The sequence below is a fragment of the Cyprinus carpio genome, chromosome A7, assembly GCF_018340385.1.
Source record: "Cyprinus carpio isolate SPL01 chromosome A7, ASM1834038v1, whole genome shotgun sequence".
Classification (NCBI taxonomy): Eukaryota; Metazoa; Chordata; class Actinopteri; order Cypriniformes; family Cyprinidae; genus Cyprinus; species Cyprinus carpio.
In genome coordinates this window covers 4,857,115-4,875,223 of record NC_056578.1, presented here as the reverse complement: position 1 = coordinate 4,875,223, position 18,109 = coordinate 4,857,115, and the positions used below count along the sequence as shown (strand labels likewise).

At 35.2% G+C, this 18,109-nt stretch overlaps 1 pseudogene; it reads right to left on the bottom strand.

The window, feature by feature from the left end:
• Window positions 1-452: 452 nt before the first annotated feature.
• Window positions 453-16,673, bottom strand: LOC109068746 (annotated as a pseudogene).
• Window positions 16,674-18,109: the final 1,436 nt, after the last annotated feature.

Here is an 18,109-nt window from a genome sequence, read left to right as displayed (position 1 = left end):
AAAATCAAATTGGCTGATCAAAGTGGTGATGCATCAAGTACCCATAAAATAATTCCTGCTATTATTTTTTACAATACAATAGTGTCTCTCAAAATACATAATTTTTGAGGAGGAAATTTAGGTGAAAAAAAAAAAAAAAACCTTATATATATATATATATATATCTATATGATATATACTATATATATATATATATATATATATATATATATTATATATATATTTCCCCTATAACAAAATGCATAATTTGGGGGAAGAAAAAAAAATTAAGGTTTTTATTTATTTATGCATTTATTTAGTTATTGTATTTTTATTAAAAAAAAAATAATAATCCTCTCCCTTTCCTTCATAATAATTAATGGATCAGAGGGTTAAAAAACAGCATGTTTAGTCTGGCATCTTGCAGTAACTTTATAATGAATATAATATAATGAAAATGTAACTCATGGCTGTTACTCCTCAGAGAAGCTCCAGGGATCTGCTTCAGCAGGCATCTGGAAATAACAATCACAGATCTTCATACGTTCCTTATTAACCACATCACTGGGGGATTTTACAGAGTAGATTCTCTGTAGATTGCTGGTTTTAGGAACAGACTCACCTTTTTCACGTCGATTATGGATCACTGCTTCTTCATGTTTTTGAGACCAGCTCAGAGACACATTAGTGATTCCTCTCAGAGCCAGCACTGACTTTAACTACAGGAACGATTCATTAGTATTATAGCGATGCATCAAGCTGCGATAAGAGACAAACATCACATTCTCACCTCTTTAAGCATGTTGTCCGTTACTGTCGGGTCAGACAGATTAGTGGTGGAGTTAAACACTATCTTCATGAACGATCGTCTAAAATAATCTAGGAAACACAATCATTCTATTCACTGTGTTATTATTGTTAACGAAAAGTAAAATGACAAAGTAATAACTAGGGTAAAAGTAAACTAAAACACATTTGCATGTCCCAAAAACAAACAAAAAAGATGGCCACAAATTAATTTTAGTTTTAGACATGAGTTTTATTATGAAACTTTTTCCTACATTAAACAAAAATGCCACTAGATCAGCAATAATACTAGTGCTGAGACATTTAAAGTTGTTAAACCCTTTTGATCAGTAATACCAGTTAATACATCTGCTTTGGAAACTCTAAAATAGCCTACAGTACTTCGACAGAAAATTAAATAGGCTTTTAAAACTAAAACAACGATACAGCGAAAACGATATTTAAAATGTAGTTTTTGCTGTTTTTATTTGTCTACAAAAGTGTCTTAGCATCTAAAAAATAAACTAAAGAATGGTTTGTTGGAGTTTGATCACCTGTCTCGTATACTTCCACCTCACAAACCAAGAGGGCCTTGAAATCCATGATAATGTATCCACGAGAAAAGACGTTTACGTACCGTCCCTCCCGATCTGAGCAGGAGTAGGTGACGATGTTAGCTGCTGAATCACTGGAGATCACGGCACAGCTAGATGACGACACACACACACACACACACACACACACACACACACACACACACACACACACACACACACACACACAGCCTTTTACTTTATTTACGATCAGCAAATAAATATTAAATTACATAGGCGCTTAAGAAACTTAAAGGTTGTAAATCTCTATTTTTAACAGAAAATCAATCAATAAAAAAAATCAGTGATATGCTTGATGAGACCAGTGTTGGGTAAGTTACTCTAAAAAGTAATTAAATTACTAGCAACTAATTACATCTTCAACAGTGTAATTAAGTTACTGTAGGCTACTAATTACTCTCTGTAAAAAGTAGTGCATTATATATTACTAATTACTTTAATTCCCATACTAAACTCAGTTGAACAATGCAAGGATAGACATGAAACTACTCTTAATTCTTTAAATATATATATATATATATATATAGGATATATATAATATATATATGTATATATATATATATATATATATATATAACTGCATAAATTGCTCTTGAACTGACAAAAGTATTTAAAAAAAGAAGGTTAAATTACAAACATGCAGTAAATATGTTTTGTTGTTCTATATACTGTATGCATTTACATCAGAAATAACTGTACTTAAATAACTGAAAAATTGTTTCAATGTAGCATAAAAATTTTACACATTCAGACTCCACTATTATTAAATTCGAAAACCTTATAAAGTTCACTTACAAAATCTTACCAGACGTGCATTTTTGCATATTTTTTTTTTTCTCCTAGTATGAATTTAAATGATTCTTTTGTGATCTTGTTCCGTTTTTAGTTATAGAGCTCAAAGCTGTGACAAACTTGTCCTCTCTGTGGCTAATTCTTACATGCCTCCCTTGTCTAGGGTCAGGGATGCGAGGACAGAAACAACAAGAAATTAATGAACAAACTAGAAGACAAGACAACTTTTCTACCGGCCACCTGGAGATCTTCTCTCCTGTCCAGCACTCCACAGAAAATCACACAGGACTTTCGTCATGGTCTAGAAAATTGATTTTTTAAACTAGTTGTCAAAAAAAAAAAAAAAACAAGGGCACGCAGGCCAAAACAACAAACACAACAGATCTAACTTACAGAAGGGGTACTTTCTAATCTCTCAAAGACAAAATTCAAAAATAAACAACAAAAGTCTTACCTTACTCCGTTTCTAGCCAAACAACCAGGTGAAAACATGGACCTTAAAAGAAATGGCATCCTCCACCCTACTGCTCCAAAAATAATTAAACTTTCAACTTAAGTGTCACGTTGGGCTTTTACTTGTACAAAACAAAGTAACAACAACTCTCCAAAGTTTCAAATTGTATATACCAACAACAATGCAGACAGACGACAACAATGCAAACATGCTATTGTCTGGGGCAGGCAAAAAAAGTCTCCAGAGGCAGCAAAGGCCAAGAAGAGCAACACTTTAGACGGAGTCTAAGCAGCTTCCTATTGTCTGGACAGCAGTCTCCTCTGTAAGTGACGACCACGATACCACTCGATACACAGCTGAAGATCCAGCCTCCACCACAGTCTTGCCTCCACATAGGTTGCAGGACACAAGAAGCAGAAGACTTTGAGATTCCTTCCCACCATCGATGGCCGTGGTCCGCGGACCACTGAGCACCACTGTTGTTCGACTGTGCGGCAGTTCCTCTTCGTGCCAGATTTTCTAGAGAAAAGGCAAATTAATTTGATGTTTAGACATAATGTTTGAAGTGGCTCTTTTCAACTGCATTTAATTTCCATTTAAGAAAGCTTTACCTTTCCAGTGGAAAAGATGCGTGTGCACCTGTTTAACGTCCCGCTACAGGTTTTCGCAAAATCATGATTTTTGCAATATCACGTTTTCTGAGATCGCGCATATTTTGCCATTTTTTACACATAAAGTCGCCTTTTTTCCTGCCAAAGAGATGCAAAAAAAAACGAGCAGTACTGCTTAAAATTTACTGGCATGCATGCAATAACATGCCTGAATGAGAGAGAAAAGTGTGGACTTCGCTTGTGCTAAATGTTAAAAAAAAAATGTTAGCGCAAATCCATGGTAAAAAGAATGTTTGTAATATGTTCCCTTTCATTTTTAAAAAATCCAGAAGTGGCTATACGTTGCATAAACCGATGTGCTGATCTGTACTGTCTGTCACGTATGACTGTTGTATAGCGGCTAAAGTCTACAAATATCGGCTGTAATGTGTGATCCTAGGTTATTAAAAATTAATTGTAGTGTCATGCTTTTTGATAGCAAAATTCAGAAAAAGGGAAAAAACAAAACAAAACAAACAAACAAACAACAAAAAAAAAAACATTGTGAATTATTGGTGGGACTACTAATTAATGGAACTAAATTCTGACAAAACTGACAAAATTGTGGGACTCATGGGTATATCCTTATTTAATAAAAAATGATAGATTAATTAATCAATACATTGTGTTGTGTTTTGTTGTAAAATACAGAAAGGTTATTAAGATAACTGTTTCGGTTAAGTAAATGTAGGCTATAAAACATGTAGGTGCATGTGAATAATAATAAATAAATGCAATAAATTAAATAAATAATAATAGACAGGTAGCTCACAAAGTGCTCTACTTTGTGCTCGCCATCTGCTGCTCCTTGAACAGAAAAAGGGCTGTCCGATAGATATTTAATGAGACCGTAAAAAAAAAAAAAACAGTATATTAAGAGGCAAATACGCATACCAATATTATGTTGCCATTTGTTTTGTAAACGCGCAGTCGGTGTCAGATTCATGGGGTAGACTGAAAATGGGCAAACGGTGATTTCCCTTTTATAAAAAAGGCATGAAAAAGGGAGCAAAGATAACTCACTGTTTATAAAAAAATGACTGAATGCAGTTGTCTATATCGTTTATAAACCTTTATCTTCAGCAAAATCAAACAATCAAAAACAAGTCTGATTATTTGAATGTGCATTGTTTTCGACTATTTCAATTCAATTTTAAAGATCTATATGTACCAAATGATAACAGCCAGCACTGGATGATCAGCCTTCATTTCCCAGAGAAGTTCTTATATCAAATATGCCTGTGAAAATATGACAGAGACTATTACAAATAAAGTTTTATTTTAAAATGTGAGGGAGCCTGAAGGTGAGAGGAACCCTTCCCAGCTTCAGTAATGACTGAGGTCCATTTGTCATTGTTTTACGTGTCAGTTAAGTCACAAGATCATAGACTTTTAAGTTTAAACGCATTAAAACCTGGAAAACATTCTGCAATTCAAAACGTTGCGCTTGTAGATTAACATTCTAGAACAGTTTATTTATTAATATTTACAATTAATCAAAATAAGTTTTTTATTGCTAGACTTTATTAATAAAGATATTTTCTTTTGTTTTTTATTTTATGGTTTTGATACTCTATGTTTTGTATTCAATAACTGTCGCCACAAATTACATATTGTCATATTTATTTCATAATAAATTAACCTGAACTGACCTGTCCTGTTGTGTGAAGTCCCACAATCTGGATCAGCAGCTTCTATAAGCACGACGATGAAGTGATTTTACGGTCAGTTTGCAGTCTATGAATCCCAATGATTTTCTTACTGTTTGTCTCACTGTGTGACGTCACACGGAAAATGTGGGCTGGGAGTCAGAATCAGAGTCTTAACATTTTGTGTCACGTTACCTGTTTGTCCTTAAAATCGAGCGCTTCAACACAAGATAACGTAATGAGCAGTTGAATTAGAAACTAGGAAAGCAGAATATAAACTAACATATGACCAGCAGTGACACGAATGGCGGATGCTTCAGCCACAGTGTGAAGAACAGCTTCAGTAATGACAGGTTTGGTGACCGATTGAGTATCTTTTTTTTGTAGTTTTCTCTGATCATTGAGGTGCTTGTGTGTTTATGTGTTGAATCTGTTAAGATCTTAGGACGTGTTTTATAGTGACAAGCATGAATTATTAAAATAGCTCCTCATTATTAGTTTTAAGAGTTACTGAGAAATTGATGCTGAGAAATTCAAGGAAACAGACGGATGAGAGTATGTCAGATCACTTTTAATGTTGTCTTTGAATTTTATTAGTATTAGTATTAGTAAACCTAAATTAGTAAATCTTGAAAATAAATGTTTTTGCATGATGACCTGATAGCATGTCTTGCATGTAGTAGATAAAAATCAATTATAGAAATAATCTGGGGGAAAAAAACCTTTAGGTGGAATTAAACTACAGTACTTTCAATTAAGTAAATAAATTACGTTTCTTTATGAATATTTCTGACATGAAAAGCACACAAAGCTCTATAATATTTTGTAACATTTACATTATTTAAGCACTATTTAACCATCTGAAGCATGATACAAGTTTTTTATAAAATACATAAAATAAAAATACATTCTGGGAAGAAGAAAGTTTAGGGATTTTATATTTACGTGTTTATATTTTTATTTATTAACAACAATAATCTTCTCCCCCCTATTATCATCAACAACAAATCCATCATTTACTTATTGTATTGTATTTTATATTTAGCAAAAATAAATCTTAAAACTTGAGTATTTTTTCCCCTTTCTTTTTCTTCATGTTTATTCATGTATCAGAGAGTTAATAAAAACAGCATGTTTGCAGTGACTGTGAGATGGATATAATAAATATAATATAATGAAATTAAACTCATGATGGCTGTTACTCCTCAGAGAAGTTCCCAGTCTGACATCTGCTTCAGCAGCATCTAGAAATGAAAATCACAGAGTTTTACATTGTTTCTGGATTTTACAATGTTTCTCTTTCACATTAGATCGCTGGTTGTAAAAACAGACTCACCGTTTTTGTGCAAATTATGGATCACTGCTTCTTCAAGGTTTTGAGACCAGCTCAGCGTCACATTAGGGATTCCTCTCAGAGCCACAACACTGACTTTAACTACAGGAATGATTCATTAGTATTATAGCGATGCATCAGGCTGCGATAAGAGACAAACACCACGTTCTCACCTCTTTAAGCACGTTGTCTCTTACTGTCGGTTCAGACAGATTAGTGGTGGAGTTAAACACTATCTTCATGAAAGATTGTCTGGAAGAATCTAGGAAACACAATCATTCACTTTGTTATTATCGTTTACGAAAAATACACTGAAAATTATAGCTAAATTCAATTAAACGGAATCTAACATAACTGGGAAAAATTGCATCTAAACTAAAACACATTTGCATGTCCTGAAGCAAACTAAAATGTTGCTGACTGAATTCTGCTCTCTGGCAAATTCTCTTATCAGAAACAACAAAGTGCAGATATGAGTACGGATGTAAGTAATAGATTCGTTTCACAATGTAAACAGTTTCAGTGATTATAATGGAAGTTTTTGAGAGTGCTTGAACTCTGGCTAAACTAAAGTCAGTGAAAATGTTCTTTGTTAAAGTAGGCTAAATGTTCATTGACCTTTTTCTGTTCAATGGAAATGTTATAATTAGTAACTTACAATGTTTTATTAAATTCACATTAAATACAAATTCAGTCTTATTAAAATATTTTTATGGCATGACACCTATCTGGTACCACTGTTTTAAAGGCACTTTAAGTGTTTTAACATTAAATCTTTTAGAATGTACTGCTGTTTTTAGTGATTGAAATATTGCGGTGGGTGATTTATATGGATTGCTAATGGCCAATAGCCTACTTGCATTTTGTTCACATATCTGTGTTTTAATGTTTTGAGAGAACAAATACAAAATCGACAGGCTTGTGCTGCTGTTCTATGGATGTTTTTCCCGGCAGGTCTTCGAACCAGTCACGTGACTGAAAACTATCAACTGAAGATTCACATACGTGATTTGGTCATAAGGGCTCAACAGTGGTTCAAATTTTTACTTGCCCTATCATTTTTGATACCAAAATTATAAATATCAATTCAGTTTTACAATTCTCAATTCCAACTGAAGACAAGTGAACATTTAAAAACAAAAAAACAAACAGAACAAAAATTAAAAATAAAATAAATAAGAAAAAAATTAAAATTATAAGCAATAGCACAAAAATAAACAATGCTTTAGGTTTATGAGTTAGTAGGTGTTCTGGTTCAGAAATTGAATAATAAAATGTAAAATAACATTACATACTTTTGTATGTATTTGTGACGACAGGGGCAGGGCCGAGAGTTGTGGGAACGGAGCGAGGCCGGTGAAGTACATGCTAATATGTGACACCTGCTCCACTCACAGGTCTCGAGTCCCACGGAGGAGCTCCGGAAGAAGCTCTTTCCCTGGAGTTATGACAGTGTTAGATGAGAGAGGACCCGGCCTGGACTTTGTTTTTTGTGTTTTGGTTCTGTTTGTGTGCCACACGGCGACAAACATCCGCGAGGGCCTGTCGCATTATTTTGTGTTTATTATATTATTAAAGATTATTTAAAAAAAAATAAAAGATTCCGGTTCCCAGACACACTGCAGCTTGGTCCACACCTGCCTGGAAGTGTGTGGTGATCCTGAAGACCTTTATCAGCTGCTTCAGCAGTCCAGGATTGGGGTTGGAGCTTAACTCTGCCGTCAGGACTACATGGCAATCACTACTCTAAAGAGAGAAGACAAACATTATCTTAATGGTTTAAAACTAAAGTTGAAAAAAATGATTTTACTATATGGTATATGGTTAAATATCTGAGAATGGAAAAGGGAGAACAAAGAAAAAAAAATGTATCAGTTAAATATTACATAGGTATGTATGAATGAACATGCAAATTAACCAGTGTTGGGGAAAGTTACTTTTAAAAAAGTAATGGCTTACAATATTGCGTTACTCCCTAAAAAAGTAACTAAATACGTTACTTAGTTTACTTTTTATGGAAAGTAATGTGTTACATTACTTTGCGTTACTTTCACGTTACTTTTTAAATATGAGCAGGGCTTGATTGTTTTTAAGGCTACTGTTCTTGTATGTTTTTTTATGCTTACATATGTGGCTAAATTTAGGCCATATGCCTACTGACACACTTTTCACTATCACTATCTATCTATCTACCTATCTATGAATGAAACATTAATACAAAACCACGATATAGCTTAAAGAACCATTTAAAAATGGTGTTCTGCTTTCCTACTGTATATATTCATAAATTAGCCTGTTGTGCGGTCGTTGGCATTATGCGCAAAAAAACATCAATACCACATTCTGAACATTACTGTAAAATAAGCTGACTTAAAAATGCAGATTGTTCATTTGCACAGTTAAAGTTATTCGATCCAGACACCTCTCGGTGCTATGCGTATTGGAATTTTGAAATCAAAATCACAGATTATGAACAGCTAGCCTACACATCAAGCATAGGGCACATTCAAATTGGGTTGTTGGTTTTTTTATGTTCTATGGGAACGTTCTACAGACATAATGATTTTTATACTGTACAAAACTGTATATTATATCCCCTAACCCCTAATGTAAACCTGTTATGGGTAGGTAAATGTTACTACCTACGTAAACACTACCCATCAGAGATGATGATCAAATAATATCCCCACATAATGTTACGGTATAAGTGCTATTCTTGAAAAACCCAGGTGAGACAAAAGTGTTAAATGTTACAGACATATCATCATGGAACTCTTTAGTCTTGTACTGACTCTTATTCTGACTGAAAGAATTAAAAGGCCGTACTGAAAGGTGGAATGATTCGACCAATCGGATGAAAGGGGCATTTGCCCACAGGTGCAAATGAAATATCAAAGCCATAAACTGATTTGTAAATCACATACGAAAAATGAGAAATCGGGCCAAAATCTAATTTTTCCGTTTGTTAAACTCAGGGCCAGCCCAGGCTCTCTATAAACAATAAACAAAATTTAAAACATACAAACACAAAGATTAAATTAAGTAACATAACATAACATAACATAACATAACATAACATTAACATAACATAACATAACATAACATAGCATAACATAACATAACATAACATAACATAACATAACATAACAAATACTGATAAGTATTAACATAAGTAGTAAATAAATTGTGGTAATAAATAAACGGAGATGCTGTAGGTATTTTATTTTGTTAATTTTTTTATTGCAGAGACCAGACATGAGCTACTCCCACAACTATGCCTACAGTGACAAGTACTTATTACAACAAAGAGAAATATGAGCAATATGAAATGCCTTAAATAGTCTAACAGACAACAAAGGTAACAAAATAAAGGCTACATTTTGTAAATTATTTGTAGATGTTAGCCAGATAGCTAGCTAGTTAATCTAATTAGCATACCCATAACTTTCATTTAAATTTTGTGCATACAGTAGAAAATGACATGCTTAAATTTAATTATTTCATTTTATGAATGCTAGATTATAGTCCTAGTCATGTTTTTTTTTTTTCAAAAGACATTTAGACACTTGTTGAATTAAAAAAAGCAAGCAGTAATAAAACTGGAAAAAAAAAAAAACAAAAAAAAAAAAGAAGCTTAAATCTATTTTAAAGACAATAAAGTAAAATTAAATAAGCAGTTAACTCAAGCAAAAAGTTGTCAGTGTTGCCAGTTTAAGATGTTCTAAAAAGACTATTTCAAAATACTACATAAACATCACGGGCTAATACACAGTCGGTAACTAGTGAGTCTTACCTCTATATTAATATTTCTTTCTACACATCTTCTTTGCGTTGCTTCCTGCCCTATGCTCCTGAAAATTTTATTTTTTTTGAAATTATACTTTAAGAGCACAGAAATGGCAAAACTGTTTTAACTGCATGTACCATGCATAATTAATGTGTTATGATGATGAATTATAGGTCATGACGCAGAAGTGTTTAAATTAGTTCAAACATGGACATCTTGTCAAATCTTATGATGTTTTGTTGTTGTTCCGTTTTATTTTATTTGTAACATTATTTTAATCAGTTCGATGATCAGTACACTGTCAGAAATTATTTTGCTTAATATACGTGTGTAGGAGCACACGATTATCACAAAAACGGTGCACTTCCAACCCAAAAAAAAAAAAAACCATTTCCTGCGGCACCCCCCAGTCACAGAACTTACCTGAGGCACTGTCTCGCTATAAATGTTTGCCAACTGCAATGTCCTTCCCGCTGTCCTTGATTGAAACTCACGTACTGCATGATTTTGAATATGGATCATGGGGAATTAAGATCAAAAAATGTATACACTCTGCATTCTAGCACATTTTTCCTTCACTTATTGCAAATGTCAGAAAACAGTTTGAGAATAAACAGTGTCTTCTGAATTTTACAAGCACATTGTAAGGTTTTAATCTTATTAAAAAATTAAAGGGGTGGTTGACTTTTTTTTTTTCTAGGCTTGATTGTGTTTATGGGGTGCAGTCTAACATGTGTTCATGCTTCGTTTTTTAAAAAAACATTATTTTTCACATAAACCACACCAACCTCTCCCTTCTATGACAAACACTGAAATAAATGAACTTTTCCATGACATTCTAATTTATTGAGATGCACCTGTGTGTGTGTGTGTGTGTGTGTGTGTGTGTGTGTGTGTGTGTGTGTGTGTGTGTGTGTGTGTGTGTATAAAAAACAATAGTGTGTGTTTGTTTTTGTGACATATCAGGACACAACTTTGTATAATGACATGGGTATGACACAGGTATTACAAGGAGAGGGTGACTTATGAAGACATAACCCATGTCCCAATTTTTCAAAACAAATAAAAAACACACAAAGTTATTTTTTTTTGAGAAAGTAAAAATGCACAAAGTTTCCTGTAAGGGGTAGGGTTAGGTGTAGGGTTGGTGTAGGGCGATAGAATATACAGTTTGTACAGTATAAAAACCATTACGCCTATGGGATGTCCCCGCTTTTCACAAAAACAAACTTGTGTGTGTGCGTGTGTGTGTTGTGTGGTGTGTGTGTGTGTGTGTTGTGTGTGTGTGTGTGTGTGTGTGTGGTGTGGTGTGTGTGTGTGTGTTGCACAGCCACCCACACACACCTAAACAATTTAAATGTATCATTCATCCAGTCCAAAAAGACTATAAACATGCATATAATATCTGAAGTAACAATAGAAATTTACACACACACATATCTTAAAAACTAATTATGGGTGACTGATACGCTTCAAATTGGGTGATTTTAGGTCAGTGTTTTGGCTGTCAGTCAATGATGCTCTCTGTCGGTAGGGACTGGTACGATATCGAACACTTCCGGTGGCTTCACCACTGTGGATCAGTGTCCAGAACACACTACAAAATTTGAATAAAGTAACATTCTAACCTATATGTAAAATAGCAGTACCAGCATAGAAACAATTCTGGAAGCCAAGCACAGCTGCTGCAGACATGTTTTAACTAGAATCAGTCCAAGATCAATAGGATGATTTTCGAACTACCTCTATGTAATCACTAGTAACCATTCATATACAACATTTGGCCACCAGGTGGCACAGTCACATAATTTTCTGAGGGACCCTCTATGTCTCAGAAAGCCTAGTCATACACAGAAATATAAGTGCATATAAAAGATCGACAGAGAGATCCGAAAATAGGCATGACTGAATTCAGTACTCTATAAATGTATATAAGTACAAGTATCAAAATGATTTTCCATTTGGTTCTACGGCTCTCACAGAATCCCAGCCAGTGGAAGAAGAAATACAGAAAGCTACCATTTTTTTTTTTTTCTCAGTAAAGAGAATCTGTGCACAATGTACAGTATATGCTTGCATGACATCTTTACATGCTGGCTGCTTCTCGCTGCCTGTCATAAAAGTGCTTCAGTATACTGAATATTTTGAACATATTATATAATATTTGTTTCTTTGTTCTGAATGTTTACTTCTCTTAATAAGCTTGGGAACTTTTTACTTATATTGCAGTAAAATATAAGTAAAAAGTAGGGGCCTACTCGTCTTCTCAGTAACTTGAAAAATAGTCTTAACAACCACACATTTTGGATTGATCCTGGAAAAGAATATGTTATTTTTCATCATATCGGTATGATGAATGAGCATTCACTGTTTACTTACAGGTTGGTTGAAAGCTCCTTGGAACTGGATATTAGTAAGTCCAAAGAATTGGGGCATAGGAAGCTCTGTCGTCAAGTATACAACACAATCTTTCTGAAACGTTTGGGATTGGAGGGGCAGATGGTGGAAATGGTTGAGACCTCCACAGCCCTGGGCAATGAGATTAAATTGTTATCCAAATGTTTGGCCTTCAAACAGTTCCTCTTAAATATTAGGGCTGTCAAAATGGCTGAAAAACTAAATCTGAATTTTATTCTTAAGTATTAATATACATAAATAATATTAGTAGTATTTGAGTTATATTCATAATTTCAGTTTAGGTGGAAAAAGCTTTTGTCTCCTGTGGCTACAAGAGGGTGCAGTGAATTTGAATACTTTTTTTTGCATTTAAATGTGAATTTTTTTATTTAAATTAGACAAATATTTGAAATTCTAATTGTAATTGGACAGTCCTAGCGCACATGTAGTTCAGTGAAAAAATAAATAAATAAATAAAATTAAATAAAATAAAACATTATTAATTAATTTTAAAACCCTGGCTAAGGCCCCTGGAGATCAACTCTCCCAAAAATGTCAAAGTATTATTATTTTTTTTAAAATAGACGTTGTAAATGATGAAAAGATGAGAAGGTGATCCAAGGCAGAGCTTTCCCCCATCATCATCTCTTTCTTCGAGCACACTGAGCTGTAAATAAAATGATTAATTATATTATAAAGACATACTTTTCCGTTTAATTTGTAATCTATACATATTCATTTTACTTCAAAATCAACATTTCTTTCCAGTTTTCCAGTGTTTGTATGAACACACTCATCTGGTGCAGCTTCCTTCCGCATCACTTCCTGTTTGGGTGGTTGAGACCATTGCAGTGTCACGTCAGAAAACCCTCGTTCCACCAAAACAGACTGAAGCTGAAATGAGCAGATCTCTTAAAAGTGCTCTCAGTGAGCTCAGATTTCTGTATGTTTCCTGAGCTCTCTCACCTGTGACAGGAGCTGGACTCTCACTGCAGGTTCAGACAGACTCTAACTGGACTTCAGCTTCATCTTCACAAACGTTTTCTTCATTAAAGGACCTGAAAGAGCACATGGGAGTGAACATTCACAGACAGAAAGGAACAGCAAAGCTAAAATACAAATAATAAAATGCAACTGATAATATAACCATGCATTGTTAGGATACCAACATACATGATCTTATAATTGCATCTTTTGTTTTTGACATTAAATGCAGTGTCTACAATAATCTACAGAATTTCAGTGCAAATGCATCTGTCATTTAAGATAATTAATGGGTGCAAAATGAAGGAAGAGATTGTATAGTGTTCCTCAAGAATAATGAACAAAAGTGCACAAAGTAAAACAAAATATGACCCAGATTATGTTAAATAGAGGTTCAACCTTAGAAATGTTGCATTTTATAAACAATAAATCAATTACATCCCTGCATCTTGGGATTCAACTGATTTGCAATTATTTGATTACGGTGAGTTTAAAAATATCAACAAAACTTTCATCAATCACATACAGTTTTTTTTTTCTTCTTTTTCATGAAATGATAAGGATTTTTCAAATTATGTATGTATATCAGCTTCAATGCACTTATCAAAATAAAAAAAAAGCAGTTAAATGTCAAAAGTTTTGGTTTTACTGACAAAAATGAGTATTTAGGATGTATCATTACCTATTTTTTTAATTATTATTAACTTAGTCTGAAAACCATTTAATTTTGCGTAAACACAAAAATTTAAATGAATAAATATGGTTTTCATTAAATTTCTGTTAATAATTGCATGTAAAGATATAGCAGAAAAAAATCTGGCTAATATTTGCAGTTTTTTCTGTCACTGGCCATAATTGAAATCAGGATTAGGTATAAAATACTGTCACATATGTAAAAATGGGTTGAGAAATGAATAAATGGTTGTAATGCGGCTCAGATTCAGACAGGAGTCACGTGTTTGTGGTGTTTTTCTGCTGATAAAGAGAGAATATAAGACTTAACTAACAAATGGTTCTTGAAAGCAAAAATGCTACGAAAAAGCATCATATCCTGTGAGAAACTGTGATGAGTTTAAAGCAAAAACGGACTACTAGTTTTGGAATCAACAGCCCAAAATTAGAAATTCCATTTATTTATAGCTTGATTTCCCTTGTTTGATCACACCTTCTCCATAGACCTCCACCTCACACAGAGTAAGAATCCTTGAATCTCCAGGAATGATCAGATTCACGTATCGACCCCCCTATCGTTACATATGTAGGTGGAGGAAAACACCAGCCGGAATGCTAGAAATCACAGCACATCTAAAGATAGACAGAGAAAAAAACATAATTTAGACTTCTAGTCTTTCTTCACATGTGTTTTCAGGGTTTTTTATGGATATTAAGACACTTAAAGAGGATCTCACATGGGATTGTTGTTGCCGTTGTTCTCCAAAGAGTTTCCGATGCGAATCTCTGCTCCATTTATTCGTTCTGGACAGCAGTCCAGTCTGTTTGTGATTACGACTCTACTAACGCTCTGTAAATATAAACTCAGATCCACCAGATCACCCTCCACCATGGGTTAGTCTGAACATTGCTTGAGGAACATGCTGACCATGATTTTGTTAAACCTGGATTGAAATCAATGGCATGTTCAGCAGCACCAGAGGCCATAAGTTGACGACTGTGTGACGTTTCTTCCAGCTGCCAAATTATCTGGAAGATGTCACAGTGTCAAGAAAGAGTTTTAGTCAGTAAATTTATATATTTGAAAGTGTTTCAGGAGGTTTACTTCAATCTATAATACATTTCTATCAGATCTGTCTGAACTGTCGAGTCTTGACAAAGTCCCATTCAAATAATATCTTTACACTCGGGAATCCTGAATTTGAAAAAATTGCCTGGCAGATTCACATTTAAATAACATTTCAAATCAGCAACAAAATCTGACATGACCTGTCACATAAATGTTGTTAAAACATTTAAAAAATCAAAACAAATGCACAGCACAGGTACAGTTCAAAATGCACATTCAGGACTGACTGTTTCTATATACTGTCTCCATTGGCGTCTGGCTCGCTATCTGGGTATATTTCTGAAGACTATGGACATCGACCAGAACTACACATTAAAAAACACTTTTATGAAATGAGAATAGCTTAAAAGACAAAACTGCAAGGTCGTTAAGTAGCTCTGAATTACCTGGAAAAATTGCATAGACTCCCACTTCACACAGAGTAAGAACCATTGAAGTTCCAGGAATATTCACAGTAACATAACGTCCCTCCATCCCATGACACGAGTAGCTGTAGGTAGCTCCTGCTGGAATAGTAGAAACTACAGCACATCTGGAGAAAGACGAAAGAGTGAGTCGTTTTCTTTTGCTCGTTATCCCTAAATGTATTTTATATACAATATTATTGGTTCGTTCTTTGACAACACTCTTTCCAGATAGCACACATACATCTGCAAGATATCTGTTAAAGATACAGCTTCATCGGAAAACTTCTGCTGTGTACAAACATCTGATAGATGTCTTTAAGATGTCAGTTTTACATACATTCTAAATCATAAAAACATCTTCTAAACCTCTATTTGAGTCTGAGTGTAGTGAGATTCATAAGCAAATGAGTCATGTAAATGTATCGCTCAAAGTGACGTGACGTGACATACATACATACAGCCAAGTATGGTGACCCATACTCAGAATTTGTGCTCTGCATTTAACCCATCCAAAGTGCACACACACAGCAGTGAACACACACAAACACACACACACACACACACACACACACACACACCCGGAGCAGTGGGCATCATTTATGCTGCGGCGCCCGGGGAGCAGTTGGGGCTTCAGTGCCTTGCTCAAGGGCACCTCAGTCGTGGTATTGCCGGCCCCGAGACTCGAACCCCACAACCTTAGGGTTAGGAGTGAAACTCTCTAACCACTAGGCCACGACTTCCCCATAAACCATGTAACCATGGTTCCCCGAGTGAACGAGACGCTGCGTCGAGAATCGCGTTGGGAACGAGAATAACCACTGCGCCATACTATCAAGTCCCTGCCTGTGTGTGTATCTCATGAGCACATCGCGAAGAGAGAAATTGGGAACCTGGGCTAGATGCCAGGTCCAGGTTATAGAAGTGGACAAAAGTGTCCGGAGAGGACCAGCCTGTCGCAGCACAAATGTCCGCAAGGCCACACCCAAGTTAAAAGCCTTGGAGGCCACCATGCTCCTGGTCGAGTGCGCTCTGACCCCCATAGGTGACTGGAGACCGAGACGACTCGTAGGTAGAGAGATGGCCTCAACCACCCACCTACTCATAGTCTGCGTGGTCACCGGAGATCCTTTCTTTGGTGGAAAATGGCTGAAGATCCCCAATCTTTTTAGGTGAGGAAATAGTGAGGAGAAAAATAGTCTTGAGCATGAGAAACTTGACTGAAACTTCTTCAATGGGTTCAAAGGGGCCATTGCATAAGCCCTCCTGAACCACAGCCAGGTCCGCTGTACCGGCCTCAGGGTGCCACGGAGGAAACAAGTGCTAAGTGGGTGGTCCTTCCCAATGACTGACCACCCAGAAGGGCATGGTAAGCAGCTAAGGCTGCCACGTATACCTTCAGAGTGGAGGGAGATAGCCGTGGCGGAGAATCGCTCCTGCAGAAACTCCAGAACTGTACCAATTGTGACAAGTCACTGTCTCAACATGAAGTGAAAAGTCTCCACTTCAAGGCATACTGTGTTCCTAGTGGCGGGAGCTCTGGACTGGAGTATAGTCTCAAACAACCTCAGTTTGAGAGATCAGAGGCTAAGAGCTCTGTGCCCCCTCAGGGACCATGCCCACAACTTCCATAACTGTAATGGTTCATAATGTACATTATTGTTTCTCCTCTATGCCCCACCTTTCTGAAATGCCTAGATTTTTACAAGCTTAATCAGTTGAAAAGCGAGGGTGTGCTCTGATTGGCCAGCTATCCAGTGTGTTGTGATTGGCTGAATACCCTGTGATGGAAATGTTACGCACTAACCATATTGAGATGCACTGTCTGAAACGGAGCAAAGCAAGATTCAAAAACATTAAACCCCTCATAAAACGAGGCATTTGTTGCATCCAGTGGCGACATAATTACAGATTATAATGATTTATACTGTCTTTTTCGCGTTGCATCACGCAACGAAACATAAAACTATGTCTGCATTTGTGATCCGAGAAATAAAACAAACAGCTGCTACTCCAGCCTGCTCAAAACTCGCATTTGAAATCATCAGTGGCAAATTCTTTAAACATAAAAACACATAACTTACCATCAGAACAGCCGGCACTGTACGTCCTACTCTACCAGGTTCAGGAAACAGTCCTCCATAAACACCTCCTGACACACATTGAATTATTTGGGTTAATCAAGTCTACTATAGATAAAATATACTGTTTGAATGAAGATAATAAGTTTTCACAGTTAGATATGAAGATAATAAGTTTTCACAGTTAGATTGGTTAGACTAAAATGAATTAAATTAGACATGTAATAGTGTTTAACTTAGGAAATCTAACCTTCTGTTCCATTCACCTTCATTTGAACTGAGAAAAACCCTAAAAGAAATGTCAAACACATAATCATAAACTTCATTATATTTTGTTAAATGAGGTATGCTTAAAACTATAAGGAAACACTCTCAGAAAAAGGTATGAAAGCTGTCAC